Below are 20,579 nucleotides of genomic sequence, written 5' to 3'. Positions count from 1 at the left end.
ATATATATTTTCATCTTTCTTTTTAGGAAGTAAATTTGCGGAAGTGAATTCCATTCTAGATATACACATTTGAAGAAAAATTAATTTTTTGCTGCGTTTTGTGGACGACAAGAATATTATAGATACCTTTTTTTTATCGCAAAGTAAGTACGTTTCCGACAAATTATTATTATTAAAACGTATTGCAAAAGCAACGTAAAATTGTAGATATTATTTTAAATCAAGCTACATATAATTTACAGGTAAAATAAAAAAAAAACAAAATGCTTTTTTTTTTTTAATTAAAAAGCTAAACTAGATTTTGCCATCCTATCCACATACTTTGTTTTCTCGCTACCTTATACGTTTATTCAGAGCTCTATATAATGAAACCATGACATTCTCTTCCATTGAAGTCGTTCGCACCTTTCGACAAGATCACGCAAAGGTATGAGCCGCCGTAGGATGTGTTCACAGCCCCTTTGTATAGGAAGCTCGCTTATCTGTAGGAAGGATATATTAGCAGATATAATCATGGCAAATTGATTCTGAATGATAAAGAGAATTTCGAGCATTCTGAAAAACCGCTTCAATGATAAATTTACAAGAATTTAAATAGTATGTTTATAAAAAAATTATTTCTTGATAAAAAATGTACACTGAAAAAAATTCATGTAATTTTACATGGAAATTACATGTTCATAACTGGAAAATTACCTAAATATGATTGGAAATTTATAATTTCCATTAAATTTCCAATCATAATAAATTCATGTAAAATTACATGAATTTTTTTTCAGTGTAGGCTATTTTATCATTTGTTGCATTATTAGTCATTATAGATTCTGGAGTTAATGCATATAATTTCACGCGTGTTACATGGCTACTGTTGCCTGAGTCATGCGATAATGATATCGGTATACGTAGATAAGGCGTTCAAGCGCTTTAGTCGAGTTATCTGTAAAACGGTCCACTGACGCTCTTGACATGACCTACATATGTTGTGTAACGACAGTCTAATGTTCCTAAACTCATAGGTAAAAGATCTTCATGTTTCTATAAATTTATTGAATGAATTATTATACATTTTACGTAACAAATCATGTATTATTTAATAATGGAATAGAATCGTACTAAAATATTGATCTTTATTAATTTTTTATATTCAATTATTACACTGAGAAAAAAATATCTTAATTTCAAAGAAATTTTCATTGATTCAAAGTAATAATTTGTTTGAATACGAGCAAAGAAATATTTCTTTGCTCGTATTCAAACAAATTATTACTTTGAATCAATGAAAATTTCTTTGAAATTAAGATATTTTTTTCTCAGTGTATAATTATTATAAGATTCATATAACAAATCAAACTAACAAAGACTCCTTATAAATCAAAAGAAATTGGAAAGAATAAGGGCAATAGAAGTCAGGCGCAGAAGACGTCGCGCAAATAATACACCCATAAAGCGTAAAACTTCTTTATTCTACTAAATGCGCTTACATGTTTCGACTTACTTTTATTATAAGATTATTATATTATCATTTTTTCTTGCAATATCCGGCGTTAGTTTTTATTTATCTATGCTATGGTGGAAGAGGAAATGTTCTTTATGAAATAATTCCATTAATGTACAAAAAACGCTGCACACTTTTGCTTAATACTTTTACCTAGCATCACTAGTGCATTGTTCCTAAAGAAGCGCGCTTTAATATCCTTACTTACCAAGTTATATGATTTTTTGGTGTCATAATAAAAAGAACGCGCAACATTTATGTGTATCGCGGTAATCAGCTTATATGGCCGAGCCAATTATTGTTGTTATTGCTTGGTAGCGTGAGATATACGTCGGTTAATTAGTGCGCGATCACGCGGTAATGTGAAATTTTAATCTCACACCTTTGACGCGGAAAATACTCTAATGTGGAATTGCGAATAACGCGGATTTCATCAATATTAATCGCAAATCACATCGGCCCTTTAAAGCCATTTGGACAAAGATTTAATATTTCATGCCAATTTAAGCACGGTGATGTGCGCACAATATTACGCGCGGAGGAGCGCGATTAAACGGACCATCACTAATCGGGCCACTTTTCGAGTGCATTTTCAATGGATATATTGCTCCATAAATTACTATTACACGTTATTACAAAAGTATGTGATGTGATACAGGATATCTGAATGTAGAAGATTATAAATGATGGCTGTGCAAATGCTGCCAGATTTGCAAAATATAAAAACACACATATATATAATATGTATATATATACTTTTTATAATAATTCATTTAAAAGTTATTTCAATCAGCTTTTATTGAACAGATTGTACTCAATAAATCATATTTAACGAAAATATTCATTATGTAAGTTTATAAATTTATTTATACAAAACTAAAAAATGCAATAAAACTCAATAAATTATATATATATACTTATGTATATTGAAAATTATAATTTATTAAATTTATTGAATTTTTTATTTTCTAAATTTATTTATATTTAAATAAATTATAAAGAAAAAAAGACCGAAAATGTTGCAGGAAATTGCTACGGAAAAAAGTCGAAGGTATTTGTAAATAAGTAGAGTAAACAAGCAGTATGAAACAACAAATACAGTGACATAATCTGCCAGACCGCAGTAAGACATGAAAGCTATGTCGACAGTTATGTCAGTCATGTTTTTATTGAACAGACTGTATATCGGATAGTACATATGTTTGTGTTATATATATTTAAAGAGAGATTATTTTCAAAAGGAAAATATTAAATATTACACTTCCAAATAACAGAAATTTTATACTGTTAAATTTTTTTATATACCTGTAACTTCAAATCATAAATTTAATGAGATATCGACAAAAGAGCGAAAGTATAGGAGCGAAAATCTATCTGTAACAAGATATGATATACTCCACTTATTTTATCAGTTAAGCTCGCTGTTTATTTCGACGGAATTTCTGGAAGAATAAATTTCACGCTTGTTATCCGAGAATTTAAAAAACTCGGAAACTATAAGCTTGCATGAGCGCCCCACACACACCACATCACTATTTTAATAGTAGTCGAACGAACGCTCGTTTGTTGGCAGTTGGACGGTGACTCGTTACGATCATCAGTGAATCTGTTCGCGGTACGTAGGAAGCTCTCGGAATTGCTCTGATCAATAAGTATAACTTTCGGACAACGTGAATATTTGATCGAACTGGCACCTGACATCCCCTCGGGATATCGAATGGCACAGATTCTAACTCCACAAACATCGTAGCCGTGAAACATGTTCGAAGGCAAACTCCCATAGCCGTTCGCGCTCGTATCCGGGACTTCTCCTCGCATCTAAGACAACAAAATCGTGATATTTTGGTCTATTTCGCAAAACTGCTGTTGTCGCGTCTGAAACGCGACATCAAAATGCCACTTTTATTCGCTGATTGTCCAGTGTGCGTCAAACTTCGGATTGTGTGTCAGGGAGAATCGATTTACGGTCGCGCGAGAGGATCGATCCACATCGCGCGCGTTTCAGTTGAAACTTTTCAATTTCCTCCACGTGTGCACTGACGACTTTTCCCATCCGGTCGAGCCAGTCATCCTTCAATGCCTCTGTGCTATGCCAAGAGATATGCAGATTTCGGACGAGCTACGTGGACGATTCGGTTGATATTCCAACCTCATGATATATTCATAAAACTTGTAACCCTCTCGCTTTCTTTTTCTATCTCTTTTTCTCTTTTCCGCCATTCGTTATGTTTACGAGCCTATGTTAGACTTTTATCTCCGGAAGCTTCAAACAAGGGGATACGTGATCATCATGCTGCATCACTACTATTTGTAAAACACAATATATTTTGAAAGTCTTTTTATAATGAATTTTCTTCGAGAGGAGTAATTAACCGTCCAGCACTTTGTGCCTTTTAAGGTACCTACAGTTGATATCACGTTTTCTCAAAATTCTTATTCAGATTTTAATATGTAAAAAAATAAATAAAATAAAGTCCAATTTTGATTATAATCAAAACTTATTATTAAAGGTTTCACAAGTGTAAAAAAATTCTTTTCAGATTTTTATGTAATTCGGAATCATAAAAGATATGCTGTTTTCTTCAACGGTCCAGAATGTAAACTAATGATCAAAAATTTCGAGGTGGTGCTAGAGAGTTAAGTATTAAATTTAGCTATTAATTTATAAAAGTATCATGCATCCAACGGATGATACTTAAGATTAGCTGTACTTTTTTATAACGAAACAATTTCCCGACTAGATAAAGAGCAAATGTCTGATCTGTAATCTCTTGAAGAACGCTGAGTTGGAAAGCTGCTCGGAAAGAATGTTTACAGTGGAAGTTTCGCGCGTGCATTGTTCAAGAAGCTCAACTTTTCGAAGAGTAATGTAAAGCGCCGAAGATATTTTAATCGTTTGCTAATCATTAAGTATAATATAAGATCTAAAAAGATTAACTTGTATAAATTTTCACTATTTAATATTATAAATATAAATAAATTCATTTTTATTTATACCGATTGCAAGGTTTTTATGTACCGATTGCAAGTTATGTTTAAGTTAAACGTTTAAGTTTAACATGAAAAATGTCTTGTAAATATTTCGTTCTATAGAAAAAGTGAATATAACATTTTTTAAAAGTCTTTTGAACGGTTTTATGCTGCAACGAAAAGAAATTAAAAATTAGAGAAAAGAGTAAACAAGTTCTTTTAATAAACTGAAAAAAAAAAATAATATAATGTGTTGGCAGTTAATAATTATCGTTTTTAAGATTTTATTTTTACCATTTTAATTTCGACTTATTAAAATCGATGGTAGTGAATGAGCAGGAAAAGAACAGTAGCTTCCCGGTGCATTTTACATTATACTGAATGAAACGGAAATTCTTTGTTACATAGACCAAGGTAATTTTCTGCGCGTGTATTGGAAACGGTAGATATGTACTTTAATGTGCGTGGACAAAGGGTCAAGTCTGTAAAATCGTAAAAACGTCGCGAGTACTCTTTAAATTTTTTACGCCGTTTCTATTATTCTCGCGGGAAGTTTTCAATGCGCCAAGTCATCGATATCATGTCACCATGAATCATATCGCGCATAAAAAAAGTACATCAGACCTCTCAATCACTTCGACGATCGCCATCAATCACCGCCGTTACATTTCTGTGTATATTTCGTGTCGGGATGTAATACGTCGAGCGACATCGTCAGCTTTAGGACATTATCGCGATCAGAGAAAGAGTTTTCCCATCGGATTGCTATCCACGTGAAAATATATTTCTCGTCGTTTGCCGGCCGTTTAGCTTTTCCTCAGATTTTCTCGAGTGATGGTAAGGGTTTTGAGCACGTAGAAATTGCCAATTTTTCCTTTTCCTGTCGTGATCTTCTTTACAAATGTGTAATGTTTCCTTTAGTCTCCCCATTTAACACACACAGGTTTTCTATAGAATTTGATCAATTAACAAGTGAGTAATACATTACTTTTTATAATGTTTATTGAATGATTACTATTTTTTTTAATGTTACTGTCATTTAATAGCCGTAAATTGTCAAATAAAAATGATTCACAATTTGTCTGAATTTTTAAATTAAATTTTATTATATATATTATAGTATAAATTATCTTATTCAGTCATATTTTAATTGTTAGAAATTATATTTTCTACTTTCTAAATCAGTGCAGGAGAGAATAATATTGTAATTAAAAACATGTAAATTTTTATTTTGAAATCTTTTAATTTTTGTATTAGAAATTAACTCTACACATGCCTTTAAATTACGTCTTAATGGGAAAGCACCCACTCATACATTAATAAAATTAAAAGGATTATGAGTATTATATAAATATTATATGAACATTAATATTTATAAGAAATGGTTACAAGAAACTAAAAGGAAAAATAAAATTGCAATGTGTGTGTGTGTGTGTTTAAAGATACTATATAACATTCTCTCACATTCTCTATTTTTTTTAGATATAAAACACTATTTTTTATTATACAATAAATTTTTATTATATACCTAATGTATGTTTCATTACTGACAGAATAATTAATAGAATTTTTTTATTATTTGATAAAAAACTGTTTAACATTTTTATTATCTGTCCTTTTAAATATTGCACGATTGAAAACCGTAACTATAAAATATTGTTAATAACAGAAAAATTTGAAAGCTGATTAAATACTAGTAATAAAGCATTTTCTGACAATTGTAAACACATTAAGAAAGAGGTATTTTATACGTGAAGAAATAATCCCTTAAAATTTACATCTACAAATCATCCCTACAAATTTATCGATCGGTTTTTCATGTCGTAAACAACGAGTGATGTTATATAACACGCATTATTAAAGTTTGCAGCTTACACGGCGGTATCGTTCGCATTTCTCACTATTTTGGTTGCCTCATGAGCCGTTTTCCTAATCCGTATTAAGGATTTATCTACCTATCTAATGTATCTCTTCCTCGTTCTCGCTAGTGATAGACGACGGTGTAGATTCCGGCGTGGCTGTGGAGACGACCTGCTCCGATCGATCAAGGAACGAAAATTTGAAAAAACGCAAGCGTCGACGAAGCGCCGCGGCGCGCTTAATATTCTTCCAGGAAGGACTGCGACGTACCCCGGACCGGCAGAGGGTTTTTGCCCGGGGACATTCGTCAGATCGTTCCGTATTACCCGTATACCCGTCTCTTGTGGAGGCAGGAGCGATGGGGGTGCGGGGCGTTCTCTCGAGAAACGATTCGTGAGAGAAACGAAGGCGATCTGGCGGGGGTAGACGAATGGCTGTTTATCGCCGCCGAAAATATTCCGGTTATCCGGCTCCTTTTTATGGAGAAACGTAACTCACGAATGCGCGTTTCGAACGAGGATCCTGTTCAACGTGCATGCGAATTTTCACATGGAAAAATTTTACTCGCAATTATTACATGAACGCATTAGAATATTTATAATTTTCTGCTCTGTTTGTATTACCATATTTAAAGTCAAAGTTTGATCGAGACTTATGTGATGATATAAAATTTTATACATGACATATAATTATAATACATATGTGTTAGCGAATATTATATTGTAGCAGCATTTAATAAATAAATGGATTACTTGTTATTAATGTACGTTAATAGTACATAGAATGCTTTGAAATCTTTTAAGCAAAAATATTTTAAGTGCTTATAAAAAGAAAGCTAAGTTTTGTCGACGACGAGCTTATGAAAAGAAAAACAACGGCTTTTAATGGTCCACTTAAATTTGATTCGGTTCCAAGTTTGCTACTTATCAAAATTTTTATCTGTTCGTATCTTCAATAATTATAAAATATTTATTTATTTTAAAAATTATTGCTTGTATTACCCGAATATATGTTGTACTCAAATCTATTGTTATAAACATTTTATTTTGTAATCATACTGAATGTTTAATTTGATGAATATTTACTAAAATAATGTATTTTATATGTATTTTTTTTTTAAATAAGTTTATGCTATCTCCATAACGATTATTTTAACATGATTTTAATTGAATAAAAAGTCAATATTTTAGTGATGAAGCAATAACAAGAAGTGTTAAAATACCATTTCATAGTATGTTACAAATACCTATATATTGTTTGTATGAACTAAAGTAACGATATGTATCGAATTTCGATAGGCTAGAAACCAAATCAATATATACCGGATCAACTTCCGAAGCTGCTTTTCTCGAAAGTAAAACCTCGAAAAAAACTTTATTCTGTATTTTCAACTTATTTTTAAAAAAAACCAGTTTCTTTTCAACGACTGTCGGCTCAGTCTGTATTTGAAAAGTTCTGATTGACGTTGGAAAAACATTCAAAGATATGGGATATATGAAATGGAACGGGGAAATGTCGCGTAATCCAAGCTAGTTTTATTGGTGGATTTAAAAATCCTCGGTTTTTTTATTAATGCTCAACTGATTTCGTTTTCATACATTTTAACTTATTAAATTAGTTTTGGCGTGGGTCAACATACGAATGAATGAGAATAGAATATTAATTCGATCTTTAAATTAAACCCACTTATTGACTTACATACATTTGTTTTAATTTTATTTATAGAGTATGAACAGTCTTATTATTAGAAATATAACTTACTAAATATATAAGGAAATTTTTAAAATTAAATTTGTAATATGTAAATTACTAACAAAATCTTATTTTTACTTAAATTTAATTTTATGTTGATAGACTCTTAGTTGCAATTAAAGAAATACTTAAAGTTAAATATTACAGAGCTATGAAAAAATGATATTCACAAATCAATTACAACCAGTAAGTAAAAATACACTTTAAATTCAATGTAATATGAATGATATAAATGAAGAAAAGAGTGTCAAATTTGAAATAGCCAAGACCTATTTCGACTATTTCTGTTATTCATATATTTCTCATCATTTTCTAATTATTCATTAATTAGTCTCATTATTTTAGTCAGATATATTTGTACCATTATTTGATGTAGGTACCAAGAAATTATAATAATTAAAATTATAGTAATTAAAAATAAGAAATTAATATTAATAATTTACTATACAAGCAGCATAAGCAATTAAGAAGGTTGAGAGAACCAAATATCCTGAATAACTAAAATAGACTTAATTCATGATTATTTGTTCGAAAATAGCCTTGTAAGAAAGTATATTGCAGGTACGGCTAATTCTTCTACAATGTGGAACCAAAATGTTTTCTCTGAAGTGGAATTGCCGTACATTAGCCGAATTCGATTTAACGGATCGTCTCCCGTCTGTTTCCGGCCGCGAACAAAATCCTCCGAAAATCCTCGGCGGAAAGTTGAGCACGATGGGACTGGAAAAATCGAAAAGTGGCAGAGTTAGAAAAAAAGGAATGCGAGTTACATGCCCTTTCGTAAACACGGCACCCGTTCTCTTTCTTTCTTCCGTTCCGCCACGCTTATCCTCCCTCGCTCGCATAGTCACCCATAGCCACCCTCTGTCCACCTACTTCCTGCAGTCTCAACATTACCCCTCGTTCTTTCGTCCCCATTCTCTATTCCGAGAGTACTTTTTCCCAATATAGAAATAGATCTCGTATAGGGGCGTGGCGGTGCACGATACGTCGTACAGGAAGAGAAATCGTCCTTTCGTAACAACCACCCAACCGCCCGACGGTCATCCTGGTTACACACACACACACACACACACACACGCGCGCGCGCGCGCGCGCGCGCATACATACCTATCGTCATCTCCGCCACACTGCGACCCGTAGATTCTTTTCTATCGAGAGAAATTTTCTTGCTCGATTTGTTGGCGCGGAATAAACAATGAAGTTTTCTATTTATAGTCACAGCACATCAATTCGGGGTCCAGAGTGGTCTTTCATTTTGCAACGCACGGCGGTGAAGAATACCGATATTCTCACTCGCGCTCGTCCGCTTTAACTTAACCAAGATCTATACGCGCAGTAGTTCTCGTCGAAAATTTTCTCGTTTCAGTCCCATATTTATCTTCTGAGTATATATTCGACATAGTAATGGGGAGCTATCGCAAATAAAGAAGTCGTTCGCGTCGTAAACGTATTGTCTGCTCGCATTCTTAAGCGAGCAACGGAGACTTAGACATTTGTCTTCTCGAGTTACATCCCCTTTCGGACTCGTCCCATTATGCGTTGTGTTTGTTGAGAAGTAACAGATATCTGAACTGAACGAGCAAAATAATGATAATAATAACACAATGAATATTATTATATAAGAAATTATAATGTGTAAAACAAAACTTAATTACGTAGTGTACAAGACTCATTAAATTAGTCAAGAAGACGGTATTTTATTGAAAGGATCTTGTGACATTCGAGATGTTATTTTGAAATAATTCAGTCTTTTACTTTCGTAAGAACTTGAATTAACTCCCTATTTAATATCAAAATTATACGAATAAAAAGCAGATATGTATACAGAATGAAACTATTACAACGGAAAATACAATTGTGTATATAATTATTTATTAGGAAATATAATTATGTAATTAATTACATAATTATTCGTTAAATTTCTGAAAGCAGCCAGTTTGATATTTAAGTATATTTTACTTTTAATTAATTTATTACATAAACCGTTCAAACCATTTTATTTTTATAATAACAGTTTAATTTCTTTTGATAGACTAATGATGTGAATATTGAAATGTGTAATTATTGATATACTTTAAAATGTTTCAATTAGAAATTAATTTTAAATAATATCGACTCACATACGACATTTTCTATTTACGATTAGATATAATATTATATATCAAATATAATGCTTAGATGTTTGATAAAGTATCTATTTATTTTTACTTATGTAATACATTGTTCTAAAAATTTTACGATTATTTTTATATTTTCACAACATTTTTCTTCCGTCCTTATTTAAAAAATATAAGCACTTGTTCACTTTTTTGGTTATTTCTACAACAGTTCTACAAAATCCTATTATCAGTGAAAACTAACGAAGTCAAGAATTTTATTCATTTGGAAAAATTGTTCTAACTGCCGAGCGCAGAATACAAGTACTGGAACAGAAGAGAAATAAATCCGATAAGCTCTCTGTGCACGTTAAAATACGTGTCTATCTTTATATGTGAAAGCAGAAATGTGATCCTTAACCTCTGTATTCACGTGCATCGTAACCGGGATAACTTTGCGCTATCCTTGAACACTAGATACCGTTTGTAAGTATTTAGGTTTTAACGTCCGTCGTTTTTGTGCTTCTGTGACTTCTATGTAACGTCGTGAAGAGTCAGCACTTTTTTAAAGAAGAAACGTAAGCCCCGTATAAGCTCCAACTCTGCTTTCCAGAACTCGGTTTTCATTTATGTGAAACCAAACTTTGTGGCTTTTGTAGATTATGATGTTATCATCTTCTCTATCTAAATTTTCTATGACCTTTGTGTGCAGTTATCTCAAAAAACATTGGCTTTTCGTTTTTTTATTAACCTTTGTTGTTAATATAAAATGCGGATATTTTAACATAATGATAGAGTTACATAAAGATATAAATACGAAGGATAGGAAGCTAAGAGCAGCTAACATTTAAGTTGCATGAAAAATCGTTAAGCCAAACTGGAAATCTAACATTCACGCTAAGCTGAAAGTGTGAATATACAGGCGAAATACTTCTAAGGGGCAGAAGAGACGAAATAAAGGGAGAGATCTTATTTCTGCGCTGATCTAAGATTACGCAGAAAGGAAAGGGAGAAGATACACCGTTGGCAAGTATTCGCATCAAAAATCCTCGCTTCTATGCTGAAAAGCGCGAAGAAAAGCTAACTGCTTACCTCTCGAACGATGCGGTTTTCCCACGGGTTATTTTTTTTGTAAAAGATGAATAAAAAGAAAATACGTATAGGATATAAAGGGCTCACTTTAGTATAACGATTATCGTGAGTCGATTTGACGATTTAAGCATTAAGAGCAGTATAAAATGTTTGAAGTATGAAGTGATTTATTATATGTCCAAACATATCATACATAGATTTTTATCTTAATTAGTTCTCTCTGAAGATTTCTTATACAATTAGTATGTGAAAATGGCATACATTAAATATACGAAAATGTAAAAAATTTCTTTTATATTATTTCATACTGTTTATAGAATTCTATTTTTGTACACGAGTGAAAAGTAGCGTATCATTTTTCTTCCAAATTGAATGTAGGAGAAAGAAAATTGATAAGCGCGCGTGCAGGGAGCGGGAGCTTCCTGACCAATTAGGATGTATACTTTTTGTCTCCATTACATAATCGTGCGCCGCGCGTCAAACGAAGATAGAAATAAAGAGCGTTTCACTCGTCACTTCCTCTCATTGTGAGTCATAATGTAGTCATAATAAACATCGGTCGCGTCTATGACCGTGGCGCCTAGATGTCAGATCTTAAGGGGGTATTCTAGTCTAGCGGGTAAAAAAAATCGAATTTTTTTTTACATATTTTGCATGTATTTGGTATAGAAAATATGTCTGTCTAACGATCGAGTTTGACCTGTGGACTAGCTGATTGATCGTAGGTAAAATTATATCTCTATATAATCAATACAAAAAACTTTAAACGCGTTTTTCTGAAAACCATGTTTTTTAAATTGATTCCCATGATATCTCGAAAACCAGTTAACCAATCGAGTCGGGCAAATTCACACATTTTCAGCACGTATGGCTATAGCCCTTACCACAATCAAGTCGAAATATATATTTTTGTAATTTTTACAACCATTTGGGTAAAAAAAAAGATGGCAAAAATCGAAACTTAATTTTCGACATGACGATATTTTTTAAATTTTCAGTATCTTTTCTTCGTTTTGGTATAGCTAAACTCATACTAATTAAGAATTTCTTTGGTTTTTTTTTTAGATGAGCAGAAGAGCTGGAATCGTGGGAGTCATAGACCTAGTTTTATTTTTCACGACATTACTTAATATTTTATACAGCGCATATTAACAATTATTTTTTAATAAAAAAATTTTGAAACGTTCTTCAAATATGTACAAATATGAATATAAAAAAAACTTTATATTATATTTTTGAAAAATTCGCAAAAATAGCATAAAAATTCTGCATCTAAACTAGAATACCTCCTTAAACGACTATTACATCCCGAAGAGAGTGTAGCGGGGCAGGGTACCGACTGTCATGCCCAGGGTTCACGAAGGTCTAGTGGCACTGCGGATCCCTCGATATTTGTTTGACGTACCGGAGGTTTGTATCTTCAAAGGGTCAAGCATGAACGTGCGCGCACACTATCCCCCCCCCTCTCTCTCTCTCTCTCTCTCTCTCTCTCTCTCTCCGTTCACATTCACTTTACATATGGATCCATATGGTACAGAATGTATAAATAACGCGCTCGGTTCTATTGTGGGATAAGTAAACCCCGAAAACGTATGGAGATAGACAAAGAGAGGAGTTGGACTGACAAAGGGCGTAGGCGGATGCGGAGAGATGAGGAAAAGGGGGAAAAATGTGAGTGAGCTAGAAAATGGTGACTGAAGAAAAGCACACTTCGGTATGCTTGACACGACGGCAGAAATGAGAAGGAAAACGTGATACCACGTGCGGGGAAAATTGGCGGAGACTGCAGACTATAGCGAGTGTTGGGAAATAAAAACGGCGGGGCGCTATGTGTTTGTTAAGAGCTGCCTATTTTGAAACGGAACTTTTCGCCGAGGAAAGCTTGAAAATGGATGAGGGTGCGAATCTTAGACCCGATAGATATTTACCGTTTGATTTTCCTTCAAAGATTTTCCTTCAAAGAATTTTCGAAGAACTTCCGATCAATTATAATTTCTACGCTCGTATAATTTATTAAACGTTCAAACAAGGAATTAAGAAATAATTACATTAACGATCTCCTGCTTTACAGAACTGAAGTAGACCAATTTAACATGAAGATTTATTCGATTCGTAGCAAAAATATCCACTCTCGTGCGGTACATTGTCGATTGCAAGGCAATCATTCACGCCGGTTATTACATCATCTATATATCATTACATCCGCATTCTTGCCAAGAGTCACCGCGCGGGGTCAAAGAGAACTTATGGATATTAGCACTGAGAAGATGATATGAATATGCTGGCGGTATCCAGTGTCGTAAATCAATGGTAAAAGCGTATGGGATAGGAAAGCCCGCTTGCAGTACTCGCACTTTATCATCGCAGATGACGAAGACAGAAACGATCTGCACACCAGAAAGTATTAACGTTGACAGTCTTCTCCGTCGCTCTCGAATTGTCTCGGCCAACTCCTCGAGACGTGAGATTATGAATTAATTATCGCTTGCCGCGAGCATCCTCAATGACAAGCAAAATCCCCTCCGGTATAATCATCGCGGTCGGGAAAGAGAAAGAGGTGTCTGAATAAATTGATCGTCGCATTTTTTCTCCTCGGTGCTTTATTTAGAGGATTTATGCAATGAGAGACACGAGATATATCTGCAAAAATAAAAGTAACATTCTCGCCCGAATGCATCATTGTGCATTTTTATCAGTAATTCACGTAAACTTGCAAATGATCGACGATTCTCGCTGCAGTAACGACGTTTGTTTACGTTTATAGAATTTCTCTTTTTCATAAAAAGAATTGCCAAGTAATTTTGTTTTACCTTTTTACACAGAGAAGCTCTCTTTCTCATCTCTTGCTTCACGTGTAGTCTTCTAATTAAAATGTTTCAAAGAAGATAATTCCTTAACGATACGTAATATTTCACTGAACAATGACGTTAATCACTGATGATGAAAAGTGCTTCATTCATGTATTCATTAAATATGACCTATTTCCATTATGTGACACGCGAACGCATATATCACGGATATGTACACATTTTTCTCCGGCTTTTCTGGCACGCAAATTTCAATTTCGAACAGCGTGTCCCGCAGAATAACGGATGACTGGTATTTTAAGAAGTTAGGTATCTTCACCCTGAAATTATAGTCGTGAAGAATGTTCCCGTAATACGATCAGCTGCTCCGTATGACAGTGCCATTTTTCTGCCGGCCGATTGCAGGTCACGTACACGTTGCTACTATGCAACATAAGTCGCTTCCCTATATACATATCGCATGTGCATTTTTGGCACAGCCGAGAGACTCATCCCGCGTTTGCAAAGAGACACGTACCATCGCGAGTTATATTTTCCAAGACATTCTATCCCTAGTTTTCGGGACGGAGTATGCATTTCTTTTTATCGGGCAAATTTCACCGTGATTTGCATCTCTAATATTAAATGTGTCTAAATAAAAGGACGCTTGTAACTTTTAATTGTAACAATACACGAACATATGTGAGGATAAAGTTTTATTATATTATATCTCTACGTCAAAACATTTCAGCACAGTTTTTGTAAACATGATGAATTTTTATTTCAATATATCTGACTTTATTTTATAAATTCAACTTTGTAACTGCTCTCTCTAATATTTGAGATGTTATGTGAGATATTTTGCAACGTAATAATTGTTACTTAAAAAACTGAGTTATTGTATTATAACACTAAATAGGAGGAAATTGCAAAACAAACCCATTATACACATTTCATTGTACTCATCTATCTATGCCATTAATTACTTTATTGATATATTGACCATCAATTATGTCGCTTTACTCATAACGAACCATTATTAGATCCAATGTGAAATTGCAAACAGTAAAATGACTATGTAGCTCGCACTATCGATTGTCGAAGCGCTGTTTCAGTCCTGATCCGCTCAGAGCACGTTCGTATCGCATTGCGCACGAAAATTTATCCCGCCAAGTGAGTTGCGTAGGCCAAATTGCGTGGTGGTATATTCTTGTGTATTTCGATAACAACGTGCCTACTACTCGCTCACACGGACGCTGTTGAATAAAACAGTCGATCGCGTTGGCGGCGCAACGAACAGCTTTCGAGCATGCGATAAAAGCGGCCTCATATACGATGCAAATGCGAATCTTATGCACCGTATATCCAACAATTCTCTTTCCGAGAGAAAGAGAAAAAGCGAAAATGCGTTAAACGCAACTATACGCGCGGTCAGGCTGCCACTCACTGATAGAAGCATCGACGCTCGTTCGAAGAGCATTTGTTCGTGCTCCATGTTGACATTGCATTAGTCCCTGGAACAATTACTCGCGTATCGATCATTCGGTTGAGCGTAATTGGTCGCGATGTGGTTCGCTGACCTATCGGGTACTTAAACTGCTATACACGGGAATACATCGAGCTGGCTCAAAAATCGATTTTGATCGATAAAACACCGCGCAAAACCGCCGCATCTGAGAATGAAAATCGAGGTTGCTTCGTTAAACCGGCTAATTAAGTAAGAGTGCGCCAAGCATGGAATTATGGACTCACAGTATCTCGTTACTATCTCGTCGATATTTTTACTCTGCTCTTATCCCTCCTCCTTTGTCTCTCTTTTCGTTTTTGCGATGATCTTGATGTAGGTACGTAATAATTATACCGGTGAAAAATCTTATGGTAAAATAAGCGGCAATATGATCCGTATCAACATATGAATCATATTGCCACTATCATAGTTCCTATTATTTATGGGATATACTCATGCATCATTTATTCATTGTAAAGGGTTTTGTAATTTTCGTATTTTTTTTTTAAGTACAGGAGCATAAACTTATTTTATAACAGCTTAAAAGTTTAAAAACTTAACGTTCTACATTTGTTCCATAATCTGTTTTTGCAATGCAAATGATCAACATAGAACAGGAATCAAAGATATTTATGCGACAGAGCGGAGATCAACCTTTAAAACTTGTTAATACGTAAAATCAGTAATATGTAATGGAATACGCGCATACAGACTGTTTTAGATCCGTTTCGTCCGCAAAATCCATTTAGTACAATACGAACGATTTAATGCAACCTACGTGGAGGCTTAACGAGTGGAAATGCTCGAAACCATACCAATGGTATCATCCGTTTTCGTAATTGTGCACAAGCCTCCGGTACTAATGATGAGGATTACCGATGATTCAACTCTCGCTTGTGACACGCTACATTAAATTGCGCGGCGCTGTCGATACTGTCTGGTAACGGTGATCATTCCTCATAGTTATCGAAAATGTCACTTTAATTAATACCCTCGGTAGATACGTATAGGATATCGTATTGATTGGCACAAATCATTAAGCATCCCGTTAACAGTACAATTCAATATTCGCCAATTACCGCAATATCATATGGCTTTAATCACTTCCATGAAACCTATCGGTCGAAAGAAGTCAAATTGATGTTTTTATTGCGCGTACTTACATGTACTGATTATTTTTTAATTAACACACTTACAAGGTGTACGTGAGAAATGTATGTGAACAATTTATTTTTAATAATTTATTACATTAATAATAATAAGCAAATAATATTCAATAAAACGCAATAGATTTAAAATCAGTTCAAGAATTTGAGGTATGAATTATAAATTTTCGTATATGCATAATTGCATGAATTAACGAATATTACCTACAACATTATAGCAGCATTTAATAAATTACTTGTTATTAATGTACATTAATAGTACATGAAATGCTTTGAAATTTTCTAAATAAAAATATTTTCAATGTTTACGAAAAGAAATAAAATTTTTTTCGAAATAAATTTAGTTTGTAGTGTTTATGGCTATATATATGTATATAATATTATTATTGTTGTCTATGAAATATTAATTAAAAATTAATGAATAAATTCTTATTCATATTAATTTACATATATATTTGTCATTTTTAATTTATGATTAAAATACACTTATTTCTACTGAGGTAATTAATAAAGTTTGAAGATCAAAATCCACAAAAATAACTGATTTAGATAGTCATTTAGCTTATCGAATCTATGAACGCAAACTCGGTACACTGCGACCACTCATATCACACACATCTACATATTTCACGCTCATATCTAATACTTACAAGTGATAATATAATAAACAGTTAAGGGAAAATTGATATATAAAAACACACATATATAAGTGGCAAATTAAAGTTTAAGTGTATATACGATAAAAATTTTATTAAATCGGAAACGTTACAAGAATTTGAAGAAATCTATAGATTAGAAATATCGAATTAAATGCCTCGTTATAACACTTATTGCTTTACCCTTAACTCGCACGGAGTGATCTCGTAAAATTGAGCGTGTAAACTGAGTTTTAACGAGGGATCCTAACTAAGTTCAACGTGGTCCCTGCACGTTCTTCCTCGTTGTACTTTGCGTATTTGCATCCAGCTGTGTCTACGGTCGTAGTTTAAGCACGCAATAAAAAACATCCTCAGAATGACAACGGCTCCTAATGTTTGTTTTAATGCAGGCAACCAGAGCGACAAAGGTCGATGACATCCCTGTTAAAGTTTGCTTCTCTATCTCTATTTGTCCGAAGAAGTCAACCAAATTATTCATACATCTCTGCTCGTTAAGCATTAAGTACTGCATTAGTACGCGTTAAGCTAATGGAAATTGGATCTCCTGAAAATGTAAGAAGATAAATATTTAATCAATACTTCTTTCACGATTTCAACACTTCTTCTCGTTATCGTTTACGATTGCACACGTTTTACGATTATTTTACATCTTCGAGCTAGATACTTTTGAGATTTACGATTATCGGGATATGTCGGGATATATCGTTATCGAATTTATAATCTCTAATTTATAGGAGTGCACATGTTGCAGCACAAAGAATTAAAAGTTTCTCACTATAATTCGAAGCGTTCTACTTAAATGTCTCAAAGCCTACCAGCTCTATATTACTTCGTAATAGAGTTTATAGGAGAGAAATTTCACGCTTGCGCGTCATAGAATGCAGTCAATTCTAGTAGTAGAAACTTTTACTGAGAAATTTCTCTCCTAACGGTGTATTAATGCCGGAAGTTCGGAAAGTTGGTTTCACACGAATTTATTTCCGTTTCATACCTCTTTTTTCCAAATGTGAAACAGCAAAATGAAGAGAGGATTTCGCATTCTCTTTGGCATTGTCCGTCTTCTGAGATCTTAATGGAATGCGTGAAGCGCTTTTGCTGTCTGTGAATGCAATCGTGTATCCTGCCACTGAGGAATTTCATCATGTTTAAAGACTCTGTAGAGTATGAACTACAAAAGAGAATGTAGAAGCTATCTATAATCACAATGTAAAGTACTATACATATGTTAAAAGCCAAAGTACATTGTACGTTATGTAAAAGTATCCTACCATAATACTAGAGATATAATTGCAAAAAGAGCACATTATGACGAAAAACACTATAATTTAACAATATTATATTTTATAGGACCGTATATGTGAGAAACAACCTATAGAAATCAATGCCTTAAAGTATAATTTAAATTATGGTTTCTAATTATGTATATTGCCAATTCTGCATGAAAATAAATAGATTGAAAATAAGATTGACGAGTCATTCATAGCATGCGCAGTCCAGACCCGTCAAGGAAATCGAATTGATGACGTGGAAGAGGTACCAATAACGAAAGCAGGAGGAAGGATGTGCGGAGAACGTAGCAATTCACTTGGCGAATTTCCGTCGTGCCGAGGAAACGTCGACATCGAGACGGGACCGCGTTGTAATTAGAGGCAAGCCCAGGCTTCGCCACGCCGGAAGAAAGGTCGGTTTTGCCGGCGATCTTGAAGCAGCCGTCTCGTTGAAACTTTCGTGACTGCTCATGGCTCACGCGGCCATTGAAACCGATGGAAGGGGGGTCGTGGCAACAACGGGGGAGGTAAGCTTCCGCTTCGGTGAATTTATCAGAGCCGAGACTTCGTTACTGTCGTTATATAGTTCCACCACGGTCCTGATAATTTTACTCGCGTGGGAGATACATCGCAGTGGTATAACGTAGAAAAATTCGAGTTGTGAAAACGACGTAAAGCAAACGAGTTCTGCAGTAACGGGGTGGAAAGGAGAGAGGGAGGAAGGGAGGAGTGACATCCCTTTTATTTGGAGGATTGTTAGTTTTGTTAAAATTCGTGTTTCCTTCGAGCCTTTGTCCAATCCCTCCTGTAATTTTTAACGTTATTTCTCTCGATTGAGGAACAATTTTACTTTATGTTGAATCAATTAGCAAACTGGACTTAAATTAATAGTTGTAAATTATTTGTCAATGTGCTATCGAGAATATAAATAATTAGACGTTTCTTGCAATTTATTATGCGATTTTACGCTTCTATATGTGAAACTTTTACAAATTTTTTTATTAAGAAAAAAACGGTTTTACTAAAATCCTAAAAATTTAGCCAAATATCGATCTGAAAATAATTTTGTTTGGACCATCAAAATGATTATATAGGACACCCAAGCCGATTACTAAAATGTTAAACTTTTTGCAGCCTTGTCGTCATGTTTGAGCGTTCCATATAATTATTTTTATGATTCAACAAAATTATTTTCAGTATCTAGCTAAATTTTTAGATACTTCAACAAAATCGTATAAAAATAGAGAAGTGTATCTTACTACTACTTTACCTAAACATACGGTTTTCCCGAATGTATCTCTTTTCAAACTGTGATATATAACTGTGATTATATTCTACAGATGATATATTATATTCTACAAATAAGATATAGATAATATTCGAGTAAATTTTCTTCTTATATAATCTTTACCTATTGTTCTACCAGCTCTGTGCATCTTCAGAAAAGGTAGTGGAAGCTTTACGCCACGGTGCGCACCTTTTCCTATCACATCCATAAATCACTTGTTTTTCACCCCGACAAAATCCTGCTCTCGATAATTAGCTCGTAACTTATAACCGTGCAATATCGTAAAGGCCATCGGAGAGTGGCGCGGGTTATTAGTAACAAAGTTATTAGATTCACGCGCTTAGAATGTTCCATCATACTTTAGACCGGCTGGCTCTAGTTTGGTGCCTAAGTTTTTACACGAAAACTTGCCATATTAAAATAACACTCAGTCCTTACACACGATATACTGTACATAATATCAATTTTTTTACATTCAAAATTTTTTTCATCATTAAAATGGCTACGTTTATACCGTGCGCTTAGTCCGCGGCCTATACAATAGGTGTGTTTGGCTACGTTTACACCGTGCATTTACTTACAGGATAAACAAGGATATCTATTGTATAGGCTGCGACCTAAATGCACGGTGTATACG

General features: G+C 33.9%; 1 protein-coding gene across 1 annotated transcript in view; it reads left to right on the top strand.

Annotated features, from left to right (window-relative positions):
• LOC108724751 (platelet endothelial cell adhesion molecule) overlaps nucleotides 1–20,579 on the top strand; it is a 155,252-nt gene that overhangs the window by 40,663 nt on the left and 94,010 nt on the right. The window lies entirely within an intron of this gene.

Source organism: Mycetomoellerius zeteki, unplaced genomic scaffold (genome assembly GCF_001594055.1).
Source record: "Mycetomoellerius zeteki isolate Tzet28-1 unplaced genomic scaffold, Tzet1.0 scaffold31, whole genome shotgun sequence".
Classification (NCBI taxonomy): domain Eukaryota; kingdom Metazoa; phylum Arthropoda; class Insecta; order Hymenoptera; family Formicidae; genus Mycetomoellerius; species Mycetomoellerius zeteki.
Note: the sequence above shows the minus strand (reverse complement) of the source record. Positions and strands in the feature narration are given on the sequence as shown.